Source organism: Podarcis raffonei, chromosome 4 (genome assembly GCF_027172205.1).
Source record: "Podarcis raffonei isolate rPodRaf1 chromosome 4, rPodRaf1.pri, whole genome shotgun sequence".
NCBI lineage: Eukaryota > Metazoa > Chordata > Lepidosauria > Squamata > Lacertidae > Podarcis > Podarcis raffonei.
Genome location: NC_070605.1, coordinates 103244789 through 103263613, shown reverse-complemented (window position 1 = coordinate 103263613; position 18825 = coordinate 103244789).

Sequence of the window (18825 nt, the reverse complement as noted above, 5' to 3'; positions counted from 1 at the left end):
GGGAGTCAAGAGATAAAAGGAACAACTGGCAAGTTTGGCCTTGGAGATCAAAACGAAGCAGGGCAAAGGCTAATAGAGTTCTGTCGAGAGAACAAGCTGGTCATCACAAACACGCTTTTCCAACAACACAAGAGACGACTCTACACATGGACATCACCAGATGGGCAGCATCGAAATCAGATTGATTATATTCTCTGCAGCCAAAGATGGAGAAGCTCTATACAGTTAGCAAAAACAAGACCTGGAGCTGACTGTGGCTCAGATCATCAGCTTCTTATAGCAAAATTCAAGCTTAAACTGAAGAAAGTAGGAAAAACCACTGGGCCGGTAAGATACAATCTAAGTCAAATCCCTTATGAATACACAGTGGAAGTGAGGAACAGGTTTAAGGATTTAGATTTGGTGGACAGAGTGCCTGAAGAACTATGGATGGAGGCTCGTAACATTATACAGGAGGCAGCAACGAAAACCATCCCAATGAAAAGGAAATGCAAGAAAGCAAAGTGGCTGTCCAATGAGGCCTTACAAATAGCGGGGGAGAGAAGGCAAGCAAAATGCGAGGGAGATAGTGACAGATACAGGAAATTGAATGCAGATTTCCAAAGAATAGCAAGGAGAGACAAGAAGACCTTCTTAAACGAGCAATGCAAAGAAATAGAGGAAAGCAATAGAATGGGAAGAACCAGAGATCTGTTCAAGAAAATTGGAGATATGAAAGGAACATTTCGTACAAAGATTTCCATAATAAAGGACAAAAGTGGAAAGGACCTAACAGAAGCAGAAGACATCAAGAAGAGGTGGCAAGAATACACAGAGGAATTATACCAGAAAGAAATGGATGTCTCGTATACCCCAGGTAGTGTAGTTGCTGACCTTGAGCCAGACATCCTGGAGAGTGAAGTCAAATGGGCCTTAGAAAGCACTGCAAATAACAAGGCCAGTGGAAGTGATGGTATTCCAGCTGAACTATTTAAAATTTTAAAAGATGATGCTGTTAAGGTGCTACACTCAATATGCCAGCAAGTTTGGAAAACTCAGCAGTGGCCAGAAGATTGGAGAAGATCAGTCTACATCCCAGTCCCAAAGAAGGGCAGTGCCAAAGAGTGCTCCAACTACCGCACAATTGCACTCCTTTCACACGCTAGCAAGGTTATGCTTAAAATTCTACAAGGAAGGCTCAAGCAGTATGTGGACCGAGAACTCCCAGAAGTGCAAGCTGGATTTAGAAGAGGCAGAGGAACCAGAGACCAAATTGCAAACATGCGCTGGATTATGGAGAAAGCTAGAGAGTTCCAGAAAGACATCTACTTCTGCTTCATTGACTATGCAAAAGCCTTTGACTGTGTCGACCACGGCAAACTATGGCAAGTTCTTAAAGAAATGGGAGTGCCTGATCACCTCATCTGTCTCCTGAGAAATCTCTATGTGGGACAAGAGGCTACAGTTAGAACTGGATATGGAACAACTGATTGGTTCAAAATTGGAAAAGGAGTACGACAAGGCTGTATTTTGTCTCCCTGCTTATTTAACTTATATGCAGAATTCATCATGCGAAAGGCTGGGCTGGATGAATCCCTAGCCGGAATTAAGATTGCCGGAAGAAATATCAACAACCTCAGATATGCAGATGACACAACCTTGATGGCAGAGATTGAGGAGGAATTAAAGAACCTTTTAATGAGGGTGAAAGAGGAGAGCGCAAAATATGGTCTGAAGCTCAACATCAAAAAAACGAAGATCATGGCCACTGGTCCCATCACCTCATGGCAAATAGAAGGGGAAGAAATGGAGGCAGCGAGAGATTTTACTTTCTTGGGCTCCATGATCACTGCAGATGGTGACAGCAGTCACGAAATTAAAAGACGCCTGCTTCTTGGGAGAAGGGCAATGACAGGCCTAGACAGCATCTTGAGAAGTAGAGACATCACCTTGCCAACAAAGGTTCGTATAGTTAAAGCTATGGTTTTCCCAGTAGTGATGTATGGAAGTGAGAGCTGGACCATAAAGAAGGCTGATCGCCGAAGAATTGATGCTTTTGAATTATGGTGCTGGAGGAGACTCTTGAGAGTCCCATGGACTGCAAGAAGATCAAACCTCTCCATTCTGAAGGAAATCAGCCCTGAGTGCTCACTGGAAGGACAGATTGTGAAGCTGAGGCTCCAGTACTTTGGCCACCTCATGAGAAGAGAAGACTCCCTGGAGAAGACCCTGATGTTGGGAAAGATGGAGGGCACAAGGAGAAGGGGGCGACAGAGGACGAGATGGTTGGATAGTGTTTTCGAGGTTACCAGCATGAGTTTGACCAAACTGCGGGAGGCAGTGGAGGACAGAAGTGCCTGGCGTTCTCTGGACCATGGGGTCACGAAGAGTCGGACACGACTAAACGACTAAACAACAACAACATCCTTCAGGATGTTTGAAAAGATCAGAGAAAATTCACAGCCACTACAGAAACACATTTAAAGGATTTTGAGGGATGCCAAATGGAGAAGATTGCCTCAGTGGGATTTACACATCCCTATTGGATAGTCTTCCAATGTTTTGCTGTTGTTGCTGCTACTGTTATTCAGGACTGTGGTGTACATAGGGATTTTTGCCACAGGGGAGAAAAGTAAATACTTCCAATAAATAATTAAGCATGCATAACTAGCATCACAGAACAGGTCTACTGTTTCTGATAAAACTAGTCAGTGGTGACTGAGCAGTGTCTAGGCTGCAGGAAACTTGGCCTGTGATAAACTTGTATTCCAAGTCTATCCATCCATTGGTCCTCAGATTGTAGACTTACAACTTGAAAACAAACAAAGAATCTGGGGAAAGCTGCAGTCAATCAGTCATAACTATGCATGAGTGCTAGTTAGAGCATGAAGGGGTTAAGACCAGAGAGGTCTGTTTCTAGACTCAGCTAGGTCATGCCCCCTTACCTCCACGAGGGAGGAAGTGAAGCTGCATCACTTTTTTCTGTCACTTTCTTCTCACCATGTAATCCACCATGTCTGCCATGCTACCTGTGCCTCAAAAACCACGGGCAAAATGATGCCAAGGGTTAGAGTAGGCAGAGGGTTTTTGGACTGCGTATATACAGTAGTACACACTTGTACACACTATACACACTCTTCTGCAGACTTTACTTATTGCCGAAAGCTTTGGCTGTCACTGCCCCCCTCTCTTCCAGTACTTCAACAATTGTTTTGCAACTGAGTTCCAGTATTTCAGAGTGCGTGCAAATGAACCAAAGTAATGGCACTTTGGACAGTTCACATGCAATAAATGTTCATACAAAGGCAGAAAGGCCACCTTCCTCTTTTCCTGAACAAGAACTTGTTCCGATGGAAATGAACAACTGAAAAGACTTGAATGCCGGGATATATGATTTGAGCTATTTTTAGCTATGTACAGTACAACAGCTTGCACCTGTTCTGCAGCAGATGATGGCACACAGAGTTACAAGGAGCTGTAACATCTCATGATCTTTTAATATCCATGTCTAACTGTCTGTAAATTCAGCACTGCTAGCCACCTGGGATTCGGTTTAAGTGTACTGTCAGTCAGGAGGAGAGACTCCACAGACTTCTGATGGTCTGCCAGATCATTAGTATAGCAGCAGATTTTGTTCTACGTTCTTCACAGAGAGTTTTTAAAAACAGTACAGTGAAAATAACTGCTCATGCCGTACTTGGCCACTGCCACCATCTCATTTAAAAGCCTGTTATCTGGTTACATTAAAAATGGTCAAAGGAAACACTTGCATATGTTTATTCAAAAGTAACTCCTAGTAATTCCATCGAGATTTATTTAAATTGTGCATAATATCACAGCCCTTAATTTAGATAATTGATTTCAGACTCTTTGCAACATAGGGCTCCCTGACATAAATGTGCCTAACTTGGAAAATGTTGTCTTAAATCAATGCTTTTTAAGTTTAGGTTTGAGTTGTGAGGTTTATGGGTATTGGTATTTTAAATGGATTTTAGCTTATCCTATCCCTGAAGTCTTGGTGTAGTTAGCGACATTTAGAAAACAAAAAGATCTAAACAAATTGGCAACCTCTCCTCCCACCCAAGTCATCCACTAAAAGACAGGAAAGTTTTTCTCTTGGTTTCTGACTTTAAAAACACATTTTGAAAACCAACATGGACAGAAATCATACATAATTGAAATATCATCTCTACTGCTTTTTTCCTAGTTTTGCTCTTTCCTCCTTGAATCTTTGTCCTTTACTTGCATTAAGAGAAACTTGGATATAGTCATTTGCAGAGCCAGCCCAATTTATTTTGGCAACTGAGGCGAACCACAAAATGGCATCCTCCCCGAAGCGAAGGAGTGAGTGAAGATTACAGCGGGAACAAGGCCGGCAATCAAATCAACCTTACCCAAGGGAAAGGCCGTCACAGGGGAGGGAAGCAGAGGGGCCTGCTCCGAATCATGCCTGGTGGCTTCAGACCCCAAAAGGCCCCCAAATTCCCCTACCATTTTCTCCCTAGGAGGGAAGGAGACCAGCAGCACCTCCTGTTCGCCAAGAGGCAGCTGTAGAGGCAGCCTGTGGATCTTGTCACCTGAGGCTTCACCTTGGCTCATGGGTGGGCCAAGACTGTTCACTTGAGATTTAGGCGGTGTATACATTATTATTTGCTAAGCATCCACCACTGGTTTGGGAAGTGGTGTACACTAGGCACAAATCGTATCTAACTATCCTGTTTTTTATAGGAATTACAGAGTTATTAGGTGTTTTCCCCAAACCAACTTTGATCCAATTGAGAAAAAGAGTAATCTAGCTGCATTTTAAGTTGACAATAGTATCACACTCCTGCTTTTCATTTTTCCTTTCCCCCACTTCCAAAGTAGGTGAAACTTGGTACTTGACAGTCATTTTTTTATTGTATCAACACCAAGGTTCTTCTTGTTCTTTTCCTCGTGTACTTTTTGCTTTGAAATCCACATGATCCATTTTTATTCCTCATTGTGTACTGCTGTCATTTTGTATGAACTTTTCTGATTCTTTTCTTAGCTCATCTTTCCTTTGCCTTGTTCTTCATGCTTTTGACATTTAAATCAAATTGTCTTTCTCTACTGTTTGGATTACTCTTCTCATATAAAGCCGAAGCTTCTCATTCATACCTGTAAGTTTCTGTATGATTCTGCATTACCATAACTTTAATTCTTTATTCCTCAGGCTCATAACTTCTTCCAGTCCTATATATTTTCTCCATTGCTGTGCCACATGCTTGAACTCTCCTCCTTGGTCTTCAACTGGTGGAGCCTCATTGAAAGGAAGAACTCTCACATTTATGGCAAAAAAATAAATCAAGAAGAGTATCCTCAAATACCATGCTTGGGGTATAAGTAGGTTTAGGGCCTGAAATGGTTGAAACCTGCAGCTCTAGTCACCTCCTCTTTTCGGCATGAGGAGGAATGCATTCTAAGGAACACAGGAGTATTTGGAAAGTGGCACATCAAATAAAATTAGCTTGCTGACTGGATACCATTTCATTGTGTATTTCCCCGGCCCAATGGTGTATATTTGGCAGATGCTGGCATGCAAAAAAGAAAAGATTCAGGATAGTGGATTCAGGACAGTTGTTATATCACATGCGAGGGAAGAATTGAGCTGTCATTTTTTTATTTCTGGGGCAGCAGACCCATGTTTCTTACAGTGTACAATTCTGTCCTCAGAACATAGTGAAACAGCCACTGGTGATGGTCTGTGAAGTTTCCCGATGCTTTATTGTTTTTCATTTTGTTCCAGAAGTGTATTCTCTCTCCATTTATTGTTGTTGATAGCTTCCTTTATTGTATTATCTTTCTCCAGGTAAAATGTCACCTCTTTCAAAGAAGTTCAGTACTTGCTTTTCCTTTCTTCATCACAATCTAGTAAGATCCTAACTGCAGTGATCCATGACTTGGAGATCATAAGGTGATTGATGGGCGCCCACCAGCCTGATAATGACATGACTTGAAATGAAAATACAATTCATCTGGTGTGACAAATATAGTGATCCCTGAAGTCTCTGAAGTGTCAATGTGAATGCCAAATCCAGAGGAAAGTACTAACACTGGTGATTATGGTTCACTGTTTGCCAAAGTAAAATTTAGTCTTCTAGGCAATATTATTTATTGTCATCTACAGCTATTTTATAGAACCTGTGTTGTATCTATACTCAGAATGCATTGCCAGCTAAGGGAGACTAAACTTGGAAGTAAGTCTATCTACTAAAAGTTAATGAGCAGCCTAGGGAGCTATGATTTACTGTCAGTCCACCCAGAAATGTCAATAGCCCAGCCTATGCAGAAGCAAGCATTACTGAATCAGATGGGTGAACTTTTCGCATTACTTTCCAGGAGACAGCAAACAGAAAATTAGTCTATAAATAATTGAATTTCTTTTTAAATCTGTCACAGTATTTTAAAAGCTATTTGGTTCTCAAATTAGTTCTCTTCAAGTAGTAAATATATCAGAAGACTTCTAAATAATGCAAAAAACATAACGGGATTCTTTTAAAAAAAGAAAGAAAGAAATAGCAGAGCACATCATAAGAAGTTGTGACAATTGTTTAATTTGTTTTTCTTACCCACAGAGACTAACTTTGTAGATAGAATGACTATTAATGTGCTATTAAGTACACATTAGTTACTTCTAAATCTAAATACTAAATCTCTAATGAAACGCACTGCAATTCCAATTCAAAACTGTGAATGTCTTGATCCTAAAACTTATAGTGGCAGAAAATAAGTATTTGAGAGAAGACTGAGAAACATTTCTCCAGCCCACACTCATAAAATCATTCTAGCCACCAGTGTCACAATGATAGGATCAAATATTGCTTGCGGACATTCACGGGACATTTATGAAGAGGATACAAGTGCTCTACCAAGTAGTTCTTTGAAAACATTTGCTCCATTGCTGCACTGCTACTTGCCTGTCTCTGAGGTAAAGCTTTCCAGCTACAAAAGGTGTGTTTTTTTAAATGCTATCCATGCACCAATATAGGGCTGCTTGAGCCTCATGAAGGATCTCCAGACTTTCATGGGTACTTTTTAAAGTCTCTCACTAGAAGAATGAGGCCCCCAAATAACCTTCACAGTCCTTTAATCACAGCCCTGGGCAAAATTCAAATACAACAATAGTATGTCAGTTGCTTGAGAAGTGTGATACCACAGGACCCCATATTGCCACCTTCCAACATGATGTGAAACTGTTCAGAGGTGCCATTTATGGAAAGCAGTAAGGCAATTGCTTGCCCCACCATCGGATCTCAGATACCAGATATCTATTATTCTGCAGGGTCATCATTTCTTTTTCCTGTGAGATACGAAAAGTAACAACACTGTATCTTAAAATATACCACATTTTAATTTTGAATGCAGTAAAGAGCAGCTACTTAGACTCCAGCCTCCCTTTAATGTAATCTACTCCACCATCATTACTGCTGAATCATACTGTAAACGACACTTTGAAACCCTACCTCCCAACTGTCCCACTTTGAGCGGGACATACCAGGGCCAGGTCTAGACACATCAAGAAAACGTTTCCAGAAAACACGTAAACCTCATAATTGGTAATCATGTTGCCGAAAGACGGAACTCCACAGTGCCATCTGGGGTCACAGTGTTATAATGTATTTAAAACCTTTTTTTAAAAAAAAAAACCTACTACTTTAGCTGAGTCCCAGAGCTGCCCAGAGTGGCTGGGGAAACCCAGCCAGATGGGTGGAGTATAAATATATTATTATTATTATTATTATTATTATTATTATTATTATTATTATTATTATTACAGAAGCTGCCCTGGTTTCTGTTTGAAATCCTGGATGTGCTGCTCCTTTTGCGGTCTCCCGCTGCTGCGTCCTCGCACTGCCTCTCTCCTCTCATCTGAAGGGAGATTGGTTTCGCCCCCTTCCTCTTTTGACTCCCAATTCCTATGCTGAAAACAAATTCCAGGGCTTGGCCTCTACTCAGAGTCACCCTGCTCTTAAGTTCTAGCTGTATGGTTTTTTGCACCTGGCTCTAGTCGGTAGATATTGGAATTCCAGTAGATCTGGAGGTTTACCCATCCTTGGGTTAAACAGCATGGTGTAAGTATCATTCACAGTAACCAGTCCAAAAGACTAATTTATAGACAGTCAACAAGACGATGAAAGAACTTGGTGTTCTTGTTCTGAAGCTGTGAACTTCACAAATAAGTGTTTCTCAAGACTAGGTAAAGTGTAAGAGGAAAAATGTGTCAAAGTGTTAGAGCCACTTACAGAGTTTCTTGTAGAATAATAAAAAAGGAACAACTGGGCAATATTTGACAAATTGAAAATAAAGCTTGAGAGCTTGACTTGTTTGTTCCGGCCAAGATCAGTACATGCCTGAATAAAGCGGACATAGCACTGAAGCAAAAAGAAAAGACCGTTAATGTACTATGTGATGGGATTTCAAGTAAACCTGGGGTTGTTAATTTTGCAAAGAGAAGAACATGTCTATACCTGATTCCCACTTTTGCTGTGATGTTCTGCTGACCACAGCTTTAAAATACTTCAGTGGTGTCTTGATTTGTACTGTAGGGAAAACAAAACCAGATTTGTTGAATTCATTGGCTTCTTGTATGCCTATCAGGCTGACAGTGATTCTGCCCTCTGAAGCAGAACATAGCCCAGCCTGCCTCTCACAGCCTTCCATGTGCATGAATTACAGGAAGGCTCCTGGAGGGAACACCTCTTACCTGTGAGGATAGACGCTTGTGGTATCCATTAAGACTTTCCTCCCCATCTTTTCCCCCTCATATCCACCCTTTTTTTCTTTTCTCTTTTAACAATTTCACTTTCACATCAGAAGTCTAGAGCACAATTCAGCAAAATTTCTTAAAGGGGAATTATGCCTTCCTTGGTCTAGCAAATCAATATTATCTCATAAAGACATTTTTTATGGTTGAAGATTTATTTCTTTAGCATATTTGCATTTGTTTTTTGCTTAGAATCATAGAAACATAGAGTTGGAAGGAACCACAAGGATCATCTAGTCCAACCCCCTGCAATTCAGGAATCTTTTGCCCAACATGGGGCTTGAGTGTCTTATGTTCTACCAACTGAGCTATCCCAACTCTATACAATGATATGTTAAAAAGGTAAATAATACTCATCTATTTAAAGAAAAATTAGTCCATTTAAAGATGTCTGACTCTTTGCTGGATTTCCACCAGGAAATATGGGGAAAGTATCATATGTGATTTTGGATTGAAGGTAGGGAAATGGGGAGTGTATTGGAGGGTCACTTCTCAAGCAAAACGTCCAGCGTAATTTCAGTGTGGTGCCAAACTTTTCAAGAGTCCTGTTCAGTCATTGTGTCTGAACAGTAAATAGCCAACCACATAGAGGGCATTGGACGATAAATACTGCCACTGTCCAGCCTAAAGTCAAAGGTGAATTGGGGGACAATTTTACTCCACCATCTCTCCAGGCGGGATGGTGCTTCTTTCTTCTGACTTAGGTCAATAGCCTCTGGGGAGGAAGCTTGTATAAATAGCTTGCTCCCTCCCTGAAAATCATGTCTCTACTTCACAGTGGCATCCAACCCTCCTGAGGATGGGCCAGCAAACTAAGGTCCATGGGCCGGATCAGGCCCAATTGTCTTCTGGATCCAGCCTGCAGACAGTCCGGGAACTGCCACATGGATCGCCAGTGTGCATGTTCTTTCCCTCTCCCTCCCCCTCCCTCACACGGCAGCGGCACCTCCTCCCTCTCCTTCTGGTTTCTCCCTGCCTGCCTAGAGGAGGAAGGGAGCTGAGCTTTGTTGGTGCGAGCCCCTTTCCGGAGCCCTTACGTGCGCCACTCATCATTCCTCTGCCGCTGCCAGCCCCTGCCACTCGGAAAGACACAGGAACTGTGGCTGGCTGAGCGCCCCTCTTGAATTCTACAAAAATGCATTATATCAATGGCAATTGCATGCTACATTTATTCATTTAAGATATTTGTCTTACCTTGTGGGATCTCTACATAGAAACAGGTGCATGTGAGAAGAAAGGTATTAAAATGCTGCTAATTTTTGTGATGACTTTTTTTTAAAAAAACAAACAAACAACCAGGCTGGTGCAGGAACCTAGGGAACAGGACTTCAGATTGGAAGAAATGAGTAACTGAGAGAAACTGAAATTGACAGATGCATCCATCACTGATCTGGAGATGTCTTCACAGTACAGTGTCAAATGGAACAGATAAAAGATGGCATGGGTTTTTGTTTTTGTTTTGCCTTTGGCTAGTTGCCAGAAAAATAACAACAGGGACTTGTTTTTCCTGCTCAGTATTTTCTTTTTAAAACTGAGAACTTAAGTAACCACATCCCACAACAGCCTCTCCCAAATATCCAGAATTATTGATGTGAAGTACTGGCAGTCCTAATACTCAAGCAGAACATCTAAGGAATGTCAACACTAACAAAATGTCACAGGTTGGTGGTAGTGATAGGGAATTCATTCAGATTTGGAAAGTATTGCTATAAAATTGTGACATGAGTTCAGCTTGGCTTTGCAGTTCAGATAAATGAAGTGCTCCTTCAATGGATTCAGATAGTCATGCAGTTAACATGGTGTTGAGATAGTGTTTCTTTGTGTACTATGTGACCTATTTCTGTGGGGTTCACTTTGTCAGTTTAACAAGACTGATATCAGATGGATTAACTTTTTCCAGTATATAGGGAGTTGTATAGTGCACCAAAAAGGTTTGAATGTCAAAAACTAGATGGGTAACACTGTGAGTCCTAGCACAACATACCCATATGCACATTAAAAGGTAAAGGGACCCCTGACCATTAGGTCCAGTCATGACCGACTCTGGGGTTGCGGCGCTCATCTCGCTTTATTAGCTGAGGGAGCCGGCGTACAGCTTCCGGGTCATGTGGCCAGCATGACTAAGCCGCTTCTGGCGAACCAGAGCAGCGCACGGAAACACCGTTTACCTTCCCGCCGGAGCGGTACCTATTTATCTACTTGCACTTTGACGTGCTTCCGAACTGCTAGGTTGGCAGGAGCAGGGACTGAGCAACGGGAGCTCACCCTGTCATGGGGATTCGAACTGCCGACCTTCTGATCAGCAAGTCCTAGGCTCTGTGGCTTAACCCACAGCGCCACCCGCGTCACATTATCTTGATTCAAATCAGTATAATTTACTTTCAAGCAAATGTTTTTAGGTTTTGGAAGTCAATCCCAGTGGTAATAATGTTCATCTAAACCTTTAGGGCTATTCAATGCATAACCAACATGCAGACTGCGAAGCAGAGTCAAACATGCTGACTCTGCTGACCCCCACCTTACCCCCCCAAAAAAACCTGCATATTGTCCAGAATTCTGCAGCAGGGAGCAGCTGCAGCTGGGCTCCCCATCCCAGGAAGAGCTCTCTATGATATGGGTTCCTCTTGACTCACCTTTGCCAAAATTCTGCTCTGTGTGTGGACATGCACAGTGAGACTATACTTGGGCGGGGGGGTGGAATTCACCTGGATAGTCTTAAAATGTTGCCAACAGCCAGGTAAAATGGGGGTGACTTTGCAGCTATGAGCACGGCTATATTGACAGAATGTATCTACAGCACCGCTATGAGTATCTACTATAAAATTCACCTTGCTATAGTCCCAGTTATGGATTTTTCCCTAGATCCTATCCAGAATTAATTTATCTCAATTTAATTTGAGGCTTTATACCATACAGAGAGCACTCCGGAAGTGAGAGCTATTGAACATTTCGTCTGAAATCTGGTACTTCGGATTCTAACTGGGCTCTTAAAACATCAAACTTGCAATGTTTCCAGTATATTGGGACACAACCATCTTCTGCAGGGAAAAGCAGTAACAATACCATGTCAATCACTTCCTCTTCTCCTTGATACTATTTGTTCTATCAAGATGTACTTTTACAACAGAGGTACCTCTGGAGGGAATCATCTTTACTTGTTATTTAAGTTTCTTAGAACTACAGAAGTAAATTCTGCTGAACTGAACCAATACAAGGGAAATCCCATCATCCTCTCATGCCATTCAGATCCAATACACATTTATTGAGGAAGTAGAAAAGAAGATGAGGATTATTTATCTTGAACATTTGTGAAGGATCTCCTGCACGCTTTTGGGTTTCCTCAAATGCTTTACTTATTTATTGCCCCAATATGTTACAGTGAACTGCATTAGCCATTTTGATGCCAATTCACCCAGTTGGTAGAGATACAGTGGTACCTTGGGTTACATATGCTTCAGGTTACAGACTCCACCAAACCAGAAATAATACCTAGGGTTAAGAACTTTGCTTCAGGATGAGAACAGAAATCATGCTCCGGTGGCGCAGCAGCAGTCAGAGTCCCCATTAGCTAAAGTGGTGCTTCAGGTTAAGAACAGTTTCAGGTTAAGAACGGACCTCCGGAACGAATTAAGTACTTAACCTGAGGTACCACTGTAATTTTGGAGGCTGTCACAATTCCATTTTTGTTTTTGCCATCCCGAATAATTGAATGTCATCAGCAAACGTTGACATTTTACTGCTCCATCCTGACTTCAAATAGTTTATGAACAAATAAAAAAGTACTGGTTCCAATACAGAATCCTGAAGAATAGTGCCACTGTATTCTGCTCTGGTCAGACCTCACCTGGAGTACTGTGTCCAGTTCTGGGCACCACAGTTCAAGAAGGACACTGACAAACTGGAACGTGTCCAGAGGAGGGCAACCAAAATGGTCAAAGGCCTGGAAACGATGCCTTATGAGGAACGGCTAAGGGAGCTGGGCATGTTTAGCCTGGAGAAGAGGAGGTTAAGGGGTGATATGATAGCCATGTTCAAATATATAAAAGGATGTCACATAGAGGAGGGAGAAAGGTTGTTTTCTGCTGCTCCAGAGAAGCGGACAAGGAGCAATGGATCCAAACTGCAGGAAAGAAGATTCCACCTAAACATTAGGAAGAACTTCCTGACAGTAAGAGCTGTTCGACAGTGGAATTTGCTGCCAAGGAGTGTGGTGGAGTCTCCTTCTTTGGAGGTCTTTAAGCAGAGGCTTGACAACCATATGTCAGGAGTGTTCTGATGGTGTTTCCTGCTTGGCAGGGGGTTGGACTCGATGGCCCTTGTGGTCTCTTCCAACTCTATGATTCTATGATTCTAAGGACTATTTTCATACATCCTCCATACTCACTTACAGGTATTGCAAACCCTAAGCTCCTACATCAATGGATAGTGTAACCTTTAAGAGGCGAGTTGTAATAGTTTCTCATTGCTTTCTTCAGAGGTTGAGTAGTGGAAATAAACTGTGGGGACTTCATAGTTGGGGAGGGGAGGCTAAATATATGATTTGGATTGTCAAAGTTTGGCAGGTATGAACATGATCTTTTAAAATGGCAAAAAATAAAATTCTACCTAGAAGACCAAAACATTGTCATAATCACAAGAGTAACACCTTATTTTTCAATCACCAAGTTATAACTTTAGTGGCAGAAGAACAATGTTTTGTTCATGATTTAAGTTCTAAATATAGAACACACACACACAAATCATATATCTCCATCCTTCGGGACCTCTAAGGTGATATTGAAAGGAACATTAATGTAAAAAATGAAAAAGTGTAAAGAGCAGTCCAAGAACAAGTCAAGCAAACAATTCTGCTTTGTGAAATACAATCTCTTTTTGGTTTCGACAGTTGTAACTTCTTTCACTAACCCTGTATTTTTCATGTTTAAAACAGTTTCAAGCAAAATAGATTTCATGTATGTATGAGCTGTTAATCAGCCCAGAGTATAGACATGTTGCCCTCTTTTTAGAGAAGGAAAGACAAAAGACTTGTTTATAGGGTTTAAAATGGGAAGCTGTTTTTGCTCTGTATTTGGCTAAAATTGGGAGCAGTTTTAAATATCTTATATTTCCTATACATTATTTATTTAATTGTTTATTTAAAGCACTTCTGTATTATCACATTAATAAATAAATAAATAAATAAATAAATAAATAAATAAATAATACCCCGCCCATCTGGCTGGGTTTCCCCAGCCACTCTGGGCAGCTCCCAACAGAAAATTTAAAAAGTAATAAAACGCCAAACAGTAAAAACTTCCCAATACAGGGCTGCCTTCAGGTGTCTTCTAAAAGTTGTGTAGTTTTTTATCTCCTTGACAACTGATGGGAGGGCATTCCACAGGGCCTTCTCAGTAGTGGTGCCTGCCCCATCAGCTGTCAAGGAAATAAGCAGCTATCCTATTTTTAAAGGCATCTGAAGGCAGCCCTGTTTAGGGAAGTTTTTAATATTTAATACTGTATTGTTTTTAGCACTCGATTGGGAGTTGCCCAGAGTGGCGGGGGAAACTCAGCCAGATGGGCGGGGTATAAATAATAAATTATTATTATTATTACCGAGAAGGCCCTCTGCCCAGTTCCCTGTATCTTCACATCTCACAGTAAGGGAACAGCCAGAAGGCCCTCGGAACTGGACCTCAGTGTCTGGGCTGAACAACAGGGGTGGAGACACTTCTTCGGGTATACTAGGCCAAAGCCATTTAGGGCTTTAAAATTCAGCACCAACACCTTGAATTGTGCTTGGAAACATACTGGGAGATGTATGTCTTTGGGCATTTCGCAACAATATTAAAATACTTACCAAAATTGTAAAACCCAGGAATAAGAGTCAACTAAAAATCTATGGTAGAGTTAAAATGATAATATATTGAGACCAGGCACCAGCAAAAGGCCTGGGGATGCAAATGTGTCAAAAGATTCCTAAATGTCATTGGTGGGGGTGCTCAGTTAAGTTTAAAGGGAAGGTAGTATAGGTATTGATCAATTATCGCTCCCGTCGTTCGGTCCCAGCGCCTGCCAACCTAGCAGTTCGAAAGCACCCCCGGGTGCAAGTAGATAAATAGGGACCGCTTACCAGCGGGAAGGTAAACGGCGTTGCGTGTGCTGCGCTGGCTCGCCAGATGCAGCTTCGTCACGCTGGCCACGTGACCCGGAAGTGTCTCCGGACAGCGCTGGCTCCCGGCCTCTAGAGTGAGATGAACGCACAACCCTAGAGTCTGTCAAGACTGGCCCGTACGGGCAGGGGTACCTTTACCTTTAAGACACCAGTGAGAAAGGTCCTCTTTCAGATATCCAGACCCCAAGTTGTTTAGGACTTTATGGGAAAATACTCAAACTTCAAAACTGGCATTCAATGAGATCACAAAATAGACTGCTGTAAGGAGCCACCCTCAGTAGCGAGTAGAGATGGGCAAATCTGTCAATTTCAGTTTCTCATTTTTCTAGTCTGAAGTTCAGTTCACATTTCCACACCAGTTTTTGGTTTGTTTCTTTTTTTCTTAAAACAATTCTTATGAAAATTCCTTGGCAATTTTGTGCAAATTTCTCGTAATGGACATGCTTATGTGTAATCTCAGCCAATATACACATTTTTGCACAGCAAATTCTCCTACTATGATGCATATTTGTATGTTATTTCCACTAACGTATGCAATTCAAGGCACATTTTATTTCAGTGCATGCATTTTTGTGTACACATTCCTTGGAGAAGTGCAAATTTTGAAGGCTGTGGGTTTTTTTGTAGGTTCACCTTTATTTATGGTTGCAATACATTCGGGAAATCCCAGACATGTCCTGTTTTGTGGGGTCTACCTGCCCATCTGGGGGGGATTATTACAATTGTAAACAAATGTCCAGGTTGGGTTAAAAAAAATCTTAGTGTGTGCAGGTGGCTCGGGTACAGCCTTGAGCCCGGGCTCTGGTGTGGGGCGGCTCTGGCTCTGTTTCAGACTTGGTGGTAGCAGTCAGGGGTGTGTGTGTGTGAGAGAGAGCGAGCTCAACAACTTTGTCCTGATTTTGATCCCTGAAATATGGCAACCCTACTTGAATAGAGAATCTAATTTCTCCCACATCCCTATAAGGGCATCTGAATAATAATGCCATTCAGATACAACTCTTTAGAAACCAACTTGAATGCTGCCTGCAACCTTGGCTTTTCTATCACTTACCATTGACACCATTTCCATTGATGGAAATTCTATTCATTAAATAGTTCTGATTCTGTAAACATTGTCCCACAAGGGCAAAACATGGCAATGCTGAAGCTGGAAAAAGACAGTCCTAGCCAGCACAGCAACTTGAACCCCTGGCTGTTGTGGGCCCTTCCACCTCCAAGTTGCAACGTTGCAGAAGTAAAAAACAGTAGGCAATGCTGTCGCTAATCTGAGGGCAGCTGGATTTCAAAGCTTTCTGTTAAATCGGGTCCTCCCTTGAAGAGGGCACGTATTGCAGTGAGACCTGGAAACCGATACCCTGTGTTATGGGTGGGTTTGATTGGTCAGCCACAACACCCGATTGGAGGTCCCTCAATGCTGGGTTCAATCGGAATAAAGGTCAGAGTCCAAAGGGATCAAGGGACCTATTTATACCCATGCACGTGACTTAGAGCTTCCTCTTTCGGCTCGTGCATAGGAACAACCGCCCACCTCTCCCTATATTTAGGGCTGTGTGCTTGACCTTGCTATGCCGCTGTGTGTCGTCTGTCATTGGGCACTCCATTTCCCATCCTGATATAAAATTTGATAAGTTCAACCTTTCCCTGCCTATCTCCCGCAGGGAACAAGTGTTGGTTGCCGGATGTGTTTCAGGGTATCTCTAACTGCCTGCAGCTGTAGATAGTTTGGGTGGTGGTTAAGGCATTGGGTGGAATCCTAGTCTTCAAGCATTGGAGTGAAGTGGTGCATCACCCTGTCCTGAACCAGCAGCATATTTAGGGTTCCCCATTAGAGGTGGATGTCCCTGGCCAAGTGTGGGGCAGACGGGCCACAGGGCTTCCAGTGGTGGCCTTAGGATGGCCAACTCAGTAGATTGATGTCTTGGGGAGGCCATAATCCTGGCATGCATGACCCTGCAGCACTTCCAGCTCTTTGGAGGGAGGCTAGAATTGATATGCCCCCAACACCTGAGCCAAAATCCCACCTACATCTGTAATCAATAAAGTTGTGGCCATTTTTAATCCAGTTCAATGTCTGCCTGAGTTATTAATCATATCTTACACTGACACAACATGGCGGTATTGGGGCATGACACTGCAACTGGGCCCACAATGTCAAATTGCCTAGCTTCTTCCATTGTCTTTGCTTTCTTACAAAGTCTTCCAGAATGGCTCTTTTTATTTGCTTTCTTCTTAGGCTGATACAAAAGCAAATCTTCTGCCATATTATCTGGTACCTTTTCAGAAACCCCTGGAAACAAATGGTTGTTAAGGTCTAACAGAAGCTTTGAATAAGGCAAATCAAAATCTCCCCCCAGTGTTGCAAGAATTTGATCTTTTCATTTCTGACAGGCAAGGCTGTAATAAAAATTATAATAATGATGACTGACAGAATAAAATCACTTATTCTAGAGTAATCCAAACAGGATTGGAGGTCCCATTGAAGTCAAAGGGACAGCTTCAAGCAAAGGGGTTGAGGATCATAGCCAATGACAGTTTCAGCCCCAGGCAATTACTTGGTTCCTTTTTCAGCAATAGAAAACTTAAATGGTTTTCCATTTGAGGAAATGCTTTGCAATTTGCTTTCTTTTTTTTAATAAAAGAAAACCACCCTTTGTTCATGGGTGCACTATGGCCGGTGAAGGGGTCTTCTTGGATACATTTCAGTCAAGATGTGTTTCCTTGCATTATTCATTCCTTCATCTATTATACCCCTAAGATTAATGTCTGAAAAGTAAAGTGAAGGACGACCAAAAGATCATGATGGGAAACCACATGGGATCAGAAGTTTCAAATCAAATAAATGAAAGGGAGGGGGACCGACTCGCCTGAGAATACAATGCATTCCCCTCAGCTTGTGCTGGCATAAAAATTAGCAGATGTGATCGAAATGATGGACTCCAACACATCTCAGAATCAAATCTCCCTGGCTGTTCATACTTAGGAATTACTTGTTCTTCTTGCAGTCTTTCCCTCAGCCTCAAGTGCATCCAATCAACATCCTTGTGCCGGCACCTGGGGTACTTGAGGCTTTGTGGAATTCCTTTTGGTAAAGTGTTGACACCAGATACTTCAGCGAATTTAATTATGCCAGTTGGTTTCACTTAAAAAATTAGGATACTGTGCAGTTTCTAGAAGTGGCATTTCAAAAGGAAGTTCTCTGAAACATGATATGAAGCAGGTGATAGCTTTCCTTCTAGATCACATTCTGTTCTTATAGTATGAAGCTTGCATGTTTTGATAACGACTAGTTCCTTTAAAATGGAGATGTACCTATACCCCTTGAGATACACTGCTTAGAGTTAATGAAACCCTTTTTGTTTCCCTCAAAGGGTGCTTTCAATCGCATACCCAGTTGGGAAGGCTTGTGCAACAATCCAGTTTCCCTTGAAGGTGGAACTCTTTGTGATAAGGACAGGAATGAGAAAATGCACTGGAAATTGTGGGATCATGCTTTATACAATGTTATCACCATGCACAAATCAGGACGAATGATCACTAAATAGCCTTCCTGCAAACAAATCAGGGTGAATCCTCAATAAACAAGATATTTGGAATGCCCAAAGTCACCTGCCTCAGGGAAATATAAGAAATGGCCCATGTCATCAAATACATATTACATCTAGGTCCTTTATACATATGGACTGGTTCCCATATGCATATCCTCATCACCACTTAAGAAAGGCTCAACTTGTAAACTGAGTCAATGAAAAGTTAAAGACAACATCAAATGATTGGAAAGTGTTTATTGGGTTAATTCCGCATGAGTTGGTGTTGCTGACTCATGCCCCAAAATGCACCTGGCCAGAGGCACCGAGTTCCACCTGACATTGGGGGAGCTTGCTGCGTGCATGTGATGTCACACATATGACAC